Source organism: Artemia franciscana, chromosome 18 (genome assembly GCF_032884065.1).
Source record: "Artemia franciscana chromosome 18, ASM3288406v1, whole genome shotgun sequence".
Taxonomy (NCBI): Eukaryota; Metazoa; Arthropoda; class Branchiopoda; order Anostraca; family Artemiidae; genus Artemia; species Artemia franciscana.
In genome coordinates this window covers 15,612,029-15,622,204 of record NC_088880.1, presented here as the reverse complement: position 1 = coordinate 15,622,204, position 10,176 = coordinate 15,612,029, and positions in this window count along the sequence as shown.

Below are 10,176 nucleotides of genomic sequence, written 5' to 3'. Positions count from 1 at the left end.
CTCTGATTCCTCGGCACGCATTCTTTTCTTACTTTCTCTATCAGCAGCAAGCCTGATTTCTTGCTGTTCTTGTGATTCCTCGGCACGCTTTCTTTTCTTACTTTCTCTATCAGCAGCAAGCCTGATTTCTTGCTGTTCTTGTGATTCCTCGGCACGCCTTCTTTTTTAACTTTCTCTTTTAGCAGCAAGTCTGCTTTCGCGTTGCTCTGGTAGTTCCCCGGCACGCTTTCTGTTCTTTCTTTCTCTATCAGCCTCAAGCCTGTTTCCTTGCTGTTCTTTTGATTCCTCGGCACGCTTTCTTTTCTGACTTTCTCTATCAGCAGCAAGTTTTTTGGCATAGACTCTTTGAGCATCTTCATCGGCTTTTGCCATTGTAAGTTCATCAGTCATTTTAAACTTAAACATTAATAGATTTCTACGTGAACATATATGTCTTAAATATCTTTAATGACGTCACCGTTATAGCAAAAATGACGACAACTAACTTCATGACGTCAGTCAGTCACAGACAGACAACTTATTTTTATATATGTAGATATATATATATATATATATATATATATATATATATATATATATATATATATATATATATATATATATATATATATATATATATATATATATATATATATATATATATATATATATATATATATATATATATATATATTTATTATTATTTCATTGGAGTCTATTTAATCTACTGATCTATTTAATTATTTTGTTCTATTCAATCTATTTAGTTTTATTTTATATAGTTTTAATTTATTTACATTTTCTTTTCTTCTCCTTTTTGCTCTTCTCTCTGTGAGTAAGTGATTATTTTTTTTTCTTCTCTGAGTAAGTGACTCGTTTGTCTTCCCCCTCCTTTACAGGCCAAAAAGCCTTTGGGGAAGGATAGTAAAATGTAATATTTTATCCGTATTTCATGATGAATAAGTCTTATGTTATCTTGAACCCCCATCTAATTGTTTGTGAAAAAAATGGAGATTTTTTAAAATCTCTTTTTTAAGGGAAAGTTTAAGAGAGGCACGAAATAAAACTTATATTTAGTGCCATGTTTTGACAAAATGTTTAGTGACATGTTGACATGTCATTTCACCTTGTCATTTTGATATGTTTAGTTTCCTCACCTAAGTCAAAAAGATATACTTTTGGAAGGTTTTATGTGCATCACATTTTTTAAATCTAAACATGAACAAAATTAATTTAAAAAAAAAAACAGAAAAGTTTCCTGATGGGATTAAAGAGAAAAGTTGAAACTTAAAACGGACAAAATTGATCGATTTGCAGTTTAGGCAGCAGATAGGGAAATATCATGAGTCGATTTCACTCTTTACTTCCATCAGAAAAAGTCCCATCGAAAAGTTCCCTTAGAAAAAGTCCCTTCCATCGTAAGATTGTGGATTGGAAACCTTCAGTCCGAATGTGGTAGAAGTCCCGTGCGTGTATATTTCCCTATATTTGAAGTATTCTGAAAAACAAAACTTTTACTGAATAGTAAGAATTCTTGAGCTTTATGGACAATTAAAATTATATACTATTATTTTTTAGTTTATTTACCGATGAAGAACTATTGAGAGCCTCATAGATCTTTTATTTTCTGCAGGCTACTTAGGACTTATTTCTTCCTAATCCTGTATAGTTGTGACAGTTTTGTGTTTTCACTAAAGTGCTGGCCTTTCAGATTTCTGCCAAACCGGTAAATATTATGTGTTGATTTCACTCTTTACTTCCATCAGAAAAAGTGAGTTTCGTAAGATTGTGGACTGGAATCCTTCAGTCCGAATGCGGTAGAAGTCCCGGGCGTGTATTCACTTATTTTGGTATCACGGAAAAATAAGCTAAACTAATCAAGCCAGAAACACGAACATTTTTAAAGATAATATTACAACCATAATGCACAATATAAAATTTACCCAAATATAAGTTACAAATTAAAGAATCAAAGCAGAACCTAAGACAATGAAACCCTGTTGTGATGACAATAGACACAAATTGAGGATCAGTTTCTGCTTCGCAAGGAAAATCAGCTAAACCAGACAAGAATGAAACACAAAAATTCATAAGAAACATAAGAGATAAATAAATTCATTGAGGAGGATAAGAGTGGGTGTGGTTTCTATATGGTTGGTTTCAACCCAGGGTTTGCAGCCCTTGAGCACTTCTCCTTTTTTTACCTCCTTGCTAGCCTTTTTAATTTTTCATTTTTAAGATAAGCAGTTCTTTTGTAGTACTCTGTATATTTTTACTTTCTTTCTGTTTTCTATTCAGAGGACGCATATTTTGAGCCGCTTCTTTATAGTGTATTGACAGCTTACATCGCTTGATCTGAGCATTGATCTCAAGTATTGGTCCAACAAAAGAGTCATACCTACACACGCCATTTACCCGTGCCATTTAACCAAACACTTGAAAAGCTATAGGTTCTATGACTATCTACCTTAGTTCCACCCAAGGAATGACGCATGAATGGATGATAGATTTACTTATCTATTAACAAATGAACTGACATCATTTTCATACAGTCCTAATAAGGGCTTATGCCAGATTTGCCTCTCACTCAATTGGACTATCTGTCTTGTCTTTTTCTACAACTAGCCAGGTTCTATGACTATCTTAGTTCTATGACTATCCACCTTAGTTCTTCCCTAGGAATTACTTATGGACGGATGATAGATAGACTAATCTATTAACAAATGAACTAACATCATTTTTATACAGTCCTAATAAGGGCTTATGCCAGATTTGCCTCTCACTCAATCGACTTTTTCTGCAATTAGCCATGGCTTGATGCGCACAACTACTTGATTTTAATTCAATATGACAGTAATTGAACACAATCACAGGTCATAACAGTACAGACTATTAAAAAAAGGAATCAGGCTTAATGTTTGCTTCACGAGAACAAGAATCTGTAAACTTGGTGTTTTGTCGGCATTTTTAAAGTTAAACATATTACAAGTTTGTGGAAGTTTTCTTTTTGAAAACTAAAACCACTCAGTAGTAACATTACGAAAAGAGCCCAACCACATCGCAGAGTGCGGATATATCCCGCAAGGACAACTTGAACCCCAATCTAAGAAAATTTAAGCATACGGACTTATATTTGTGGGGGAGGATAGGGGAGGGGGGGCAGAATCCAACTGTGACTCAAATCAGAAGAAGTAAAATCCTCGAACAGTTAGAGTACACATTCAAGCCATACCTGCATAGTGAGGGAGTTCTTGCACCCAAAATCCACTACAATTTTTCCTCCCCAAGGAATTTTGGATATAAAGACATTTTTTGAGGGTCTAGAGCACCTCCCTCCTTTAATGAAGCTTCGTACAAGATCATAACTCCTTAGGGAACATTATACTGGAAATAATCTTCTGTTAAAATTCAAGCCTCTCCCTACTATCGAATATTAGCTATGTGCGCCTGTACATCAAGTGTGAGTTCAGACCCATTCAAAAGATGCAACACGGGATTGAAGTATCCATGTCATGAACTTAGAAAAGCCTTTCTGATAAAAATATTGATAGAAATTGAAACTTAAAATGAACAAAGCTATTGCTCCTTAGAAAATTTTCCAACCTACCCACTTCCCCGAAGTTCCTTAATGTCTATGGTTTTTCCTCAACTTCATATTTTCTTGGGGCAGTATTCTATTTCAAAATATTAGAATACATCCTCATCATATCAAAAAGTTTCATATAATGAACTGTAAGTAAGGAATGACTCAGTCCAATAGTGACTGAAACTATAAAAACAATAATTTTGATAGCAATTGATGCATAAAATCTTTATCTTTTATGCTGATTCCAAAGACACAAAACTCAATTAAAAGTGTTACCTATCATGCTTGAGAAAATCAGCCCAATTTCGAAAAAGGGGAGAAATACCCCAAAAAGTTTAGTGATCTCCATAAAAATCACGCAATTAGATTCAGCATATCCAAGAACGTTACTATAGAAGTCTCAAGGTCTTATCTACAACAATGCGGAACTTCGTATTTTTCACCAGAAGAAAGATCCCGGATACCCGTTTATTTTATTTTTATTATTTTTTTTTTTTTTAAGACAAACCAATAGGTAGGATATTTCATAACCAGTGAAAAAAAAAACTCACATAAAGAAACAAGATTGCCTCTTTGGGAGATGATATTCTAAAATTGATTGCATCGAAAAAAATTTACCTAATAGGGGATCTTTATTTACTGATTTCAGGTATATTTGATAATTTAAGGCAAACTTTTTGGAAATTAAAAAGGTTACTGATGTCCAGAGCAACATTTTCTTAACAACTTGTCCTAACCAATTTATCTAATGAAATCGCGATACGGCGAATCTGTGGCAGTGAATTGTTTGACTGCCACATACTCAAAAAGACTAATTAGTTTAGTTTATATTTTACTTACTGAATTAAAGCCATAATATTAGCTGGATGTCACAATTTTTACATATATATTTTTTTTAATTTAAGTCCTCGAAAATGGGAAACTGTCCTTAATAAAAGATTGAAAACCATTTTTTTTTTCTTTAAAGAGTTGGCGACGGCTACTGTAAAAAAAAAAACCTAAAACATGTTTAACTTCTATGACTGTCAATTAAGCAACCTCTGGAATTAGAAGATGGTTTTGTCTGTAACCTTCCATAAGCTTTGCACGATGTTCTGTAAATACTTGAGTTAAAAAAAACAGATTTTTTCAACTGAAAATAAGGAACAACATTGAAACTTAATAGTCAGATATCATTCCGTATATGAGAGGTGCTGCCTTACCTTCAATGGTAAGAATATTTGTATAATATATGATATATATTATATATATATATATATATATATATATATATATATATATATGATATATATTATATATGATATATATATATATATATTATGATATATATATATATACAATAGAATAAGAATATTGTATAATACTCAGAATATTCAATGGTAAGAATATTCTGAGAATATTTGAGAATATTAAGTATTTTTAACTCTTTTCACATACCGAGGATAATAAGTCCCCCCCCCCCTATGGTACGACTGAATATAAATTTTGCAGTAAAACAAGCAATTAATGAATTTACAACCAACATAACAAAACTAGTTTAAAGACAACAGTAAGGGGATTGAAAAAAATCCTTTCTCTCTGCTGCATTTTTGTAACTCGGCGCCACTAAAACGCAGTCCATGAATTAAAAATCGGTTTTCAAACTCATTCAGGCAGCTACATCATTATCATTAGAATAATGAGGTATAGATCTGAATATGGATTGTTGTTCCCATGGACAATTATATGTTGCATGTTCAAGAGTCGGTAAACCTGTAGTGGGACACAGGGACACAACTACAATGGCACGTAACTAATATGGCGCGTAACAACTTACGCTCGCGGGGGGCTTATATATATATATATCTATATATATAAAAATAAGTTGTCTGTCTGTGTGTCTGTCTGTCAGGTGACGTCATTTTTCTGTGTCGACTGAAGTCATGAAGTTAGTTGTCGTCATTTTTGCTACGACGGTGACGTCATTAATGGTATTTAAGACATGCGTTCACGGAAAAATGTTTAATTGTAAAATGACTGAAGAACCTACAATGGCAACAGCCGAGGAAGCTGCTCAAAGAGTCTATGCCAAAAAACTTGCTGCTGATAGAGACAGTAAGAAAAGAAAGCGTGCCGAGGAATCACAAGAACAGCAAGAAAACAGGCTTGCAGCTGATAGAGAAAGTAAGAAAAGAAAGCGTGCCGAGGAATCACAAGAACAGCAAGAAAACAGGCTTGCGGCTAAAGAACGCAAAACCGCACAGTTAGATGAAAATCCACCTGGAAAGCGAGAGTCAAAACATATCAAAACTGAAAATGATAGCGATGATGATTGGGTTTGGGATTTTGACTTGGATAAGGTCATCAATGCCTACCAGATTTAAGTTAAAAAACAAAGGTTCGGCGATATGTACTTCATAGTGATGCTGAAAAATAAAGAAGAAAAAATAACTGAAAAACTGTAAAAAACTAAAAAAAACTAAAAAGAAAAAACACTCAAAGATAAATTACCAGACCGGGACACAAATGACGACCGACACAGAGGGAATATAAATGACGACCAGGAACCTCAAAGAAAAATTACAGACTGGGACACCCGGACACAAATCACGACCGGGACACGGGGAATATAAATGACGACCGGGACGCAGGGACACAACTACAACGGGGACGCCGGGGGCACAGGCGGGATATATAATTGACGACTGAGACACAGGGATTGTTTGAATAGAAATTACAGACCGGGACACCGGGACACAAATGACGACCGGGACACTGGGACACAGGGAATATAAATGACGACCGGGACATTCAAAGAGAAAATACAAACTGGGACACCAGGACAAAAATGACGACCGGGACACAGGGAATATAAATGCTATTTATATGCACAGACAATGGGACAGCGAAGAATGTTGTATATTCGCATGTTTTACGTAGTTAAAAATATATATTTATATCTATCTCTATTCACATATATATATGTATATATATATATATATATATATATATATATATATATATATATATATATATATAAAGCTAGTATATATATATATATATATATATATATATATATATATATATATATATATATATATATATATATATATATATATATATATATATATATATATCTATATATATAAAAATAAGTTGTCTGTGGATGGATGGATGGATGTGTCAGGTGACGTCACCTGAAAAAACTGGATCAGGTGACGTCAAAACTGAAAAAACTAAAAAAAGGCAAAAACTACAAAAAAAACTAAAAACTAATAAAAAAAATAAAAAAGCTAAAAAACTAAAAAAAACTATAAAGGTAAAAACCAATAAAAAACTAAAAAAAAAACTGAAAAAACTAAAAAAAGGCAAAAACTACAAAAAAAACTAAAAACTAATAAAAAAAGTAAAAAAGCTAAAAAACTAAAAAAACTAAAAAAAAACTAAAAAAAGGTAAAAATTAAAAAAAATAAAAAATAAAAAAAAACTAAAAAAAAGGAAAAAACTGAAAAATAAGCTAAAATAAAGGTAAAAACCAATAAAAAACTAAAAAAAAAAGGAAAAAACTAATAAATGACGACACTCAAAGAGAAAGCGACCAGGACAAAAGGAATGTTCGATTAGCAATCAACAAAGCACAGGGACACAGGGAGTATAAATGACGACCAGGACATAAGTAAAAAAAAAAACTATCTATATATATAAAAATAAGTTGTCAAACTAAAAAAAGGCAAAAACTACAAAAAAAACTAAAAACTAATAAAAAAGCTAAAAAACTAAAAAAACTAAAAAAAAGGCAAAAACTACAAAAAAAACTAAAAACTAATAAAAAAAATAAAAAAGCTAAAAAACTAAAAAAACTAAAAAAACTAAAAAAAGGTAAAAAACTAAAAAAACTAAAAACTAAAAAAAACTAAAAAAAAGGAAAAAACTGAAAAATAAGCTAAAATAAAGGTAAAAACCAATAAAAAACTAAAAAAAAAACTGAAAAAACTAAAAAAAGGCAAAAACTACAAAAAAACTAAAAACTAATAAAAAAAGTAAAAAAGCTAAAAAACTAAAAAAACTAAAAAAACTAAAAAAACTAAAAAAAGGTAAAAAACTAAAAAAAATAAAAAATAAAAAAAAACTAAAAAAAAAGGAAAAAACTGAAAAATAAGCTAACATAAAGGTAAAAACCAATAAAAACTAAAAAGAAAAAAAGGAAAAAACTAAAAAAAATTTTCATCTAAAAAACTAAAAAAAACTAAAAAAGGTAAAAACTAAAAGAACTAAAAAAGAAAAAAATAAATGACGACACTCAAAGAGAAAGCGACCAGGACAAAAGGAATGTTCGATTAGCAATCAACAAAGCACCGGGACATAGGGAGCATAAATGACGACCAGGACATAAGTAAAAAAAAAATTAACAAAACTAAAAAGAAGGTAAAAACTACAAAAAAACTAAAAAGAAAAAAAAACTAAAAACTAATAAAAAAACTAAAAAATCTAAAAATCTAAATAAACTAAAAAAGAAAAAAAAAGGAAAAAAATAAAGGAGAAAAACAAAACTAAAAAACGAATGTATATACAGACCGGTACACCGGGATACAAATGACGACCGGGACACAGGGAATATAAATGACGACCGGGACACAGGGACACAACTACAACGGGGACACCGGGGGAAACAGGGGGATATAAATGACGACCGGGACAAAAAAACTAAAAAGAAAAAAAAACTAAAAACTAATAAAAAAACTAAAAAATCTAAAAATCTAAATAAGCTAAAAAAGAAAAAAAAAGGAAAAAAATAAAGGAGAAAAACAAAACTAAAAAACGAATGTATATACAGACCGGGACACCGGGATACAAATGACGACCGGGACACAGGGAATATAAATGACGACCGGGACACAGGGACACAACTACAACGGGGACACCGGAGGAAACAGGGGGATGTAAATGACGACCGGGACACCGGGACAGGGAATGGTCGATTAGCAATCACCATCAACAAAGCTCAAGGGCAATCATTAGAATCATGAGGTATAGATCTGAATACAGATTGTTTTCCCATGGACCATTATATGTTGCATGTTCAAGAGTCGGTAAACCTGACAATCTATTTATATGCAAAGACAATGGGACAGCAAAGAATGTTGTATATTCGCAAGTTTTACGTAGTTAAAACCATATATATATATATATCTATCTATATTCACAGGTGGGACATAGGGACACAACTACAATGGCGCGTAACTATTATGGCGCGTAACGACTTACGCGCGCGGGGGGGCTTGGGGGGGGCGCGAAGCGCCCCCACCAACTAGGTGTTGGGGTGGCGCGAAGCGCCACCCCAACAGCTAGTATATATATATATATATATATATATATATATATATATATATAATATATATATATATATTAAAAAGCATGAATTCAATTTTTAACAAAAAAGATGCCCATTTGCATTTATATAGGTGCCAGGGTGCCATATATAAAAAGAAAAAATGCTGGTGACAAATTCGCAAAAACAAAGCTAAATACATGTAAAACCAAACAGCTTAAAAAAGTGCAGGTCTTCTTTGAAGGTTCAATTCTTTTAGGAATCGACTGATTTTTTAAAAGTTAGATGAGGAAAAGCTTGTCAAATTTAATCAATTAATATGCTTATTTATTTTCACAGTTCGACGTTACAATAGCTTTAAACCTCTACAATAGGACTCTGTGACATTCTGAATCTAATGGCGGGGTTTTCATTAAGCTTACCTGACAAATATGTCCATTTGTATTTTTGTGGGTGCCAGAGTGCCATACATAAAAAGAAAAATGCGGGTGACAGTTTCGCAAAAACAAAGCTAAATATAAATTCGCAAAAGCAAATCCGCTGATTGAATTAAAATCGAATAGTTTTGGGCATCAAATCATTGCTAATTTTAGAAAAAGCCAAGACAGATAAACGAATAGAGTTAGAGGCAAATAGATGTAAAAAAAAAGAAGCTAAATACATGTAAAACCAAGAGGGTTAAAAAAGCGTAGGTTTTCTTTGAAGGTTCAATTATTTTGGGAATCGACTGATTTTTTTAAAGTTATTTATTTTACTGACGAAAAGCTTGTCAAATTTAATTAATTAATTTGTTTATTTACTATCACAGTTCAATGTTATAACAATGACAAAAATACTGGCCTGAAAAATTATATAATTCTAAAATAAAAAAAAAGCTTAAAATACCGTTTTTCAGGTGTAAATAGACTAATGGGGGAGGGGAAGTACATGTATTTGGGGTCCTTTACACTTTTAAGAGTGCATTACGAATTGTCACAATTCCACGGTCTTAACCTAATCGATTTCTTAAAAAATGAATTCGCCCAAAATATGCAAAATGGAACCAGGTCTGATTATGTTGGATAGGCTCCAACATAACCCCCACTCACAGGCGCTGTCCCACTACTGTCTAACGCGGGCGCTTCTGGCTGCTGGGTTTCCCCTCTGGCCCGGTACACACCTCTTTAATCAACCTCGTGATCCATGCTTCCGCTCAGGTCACGATGTTGACGCAAGACTTAGTGCGGACGCCTATTCAACATAGGCAACTATGTTAGAGGAACCCCATTCTCAAACCATCCACTGGTCCCGGCCCTCGCATGAG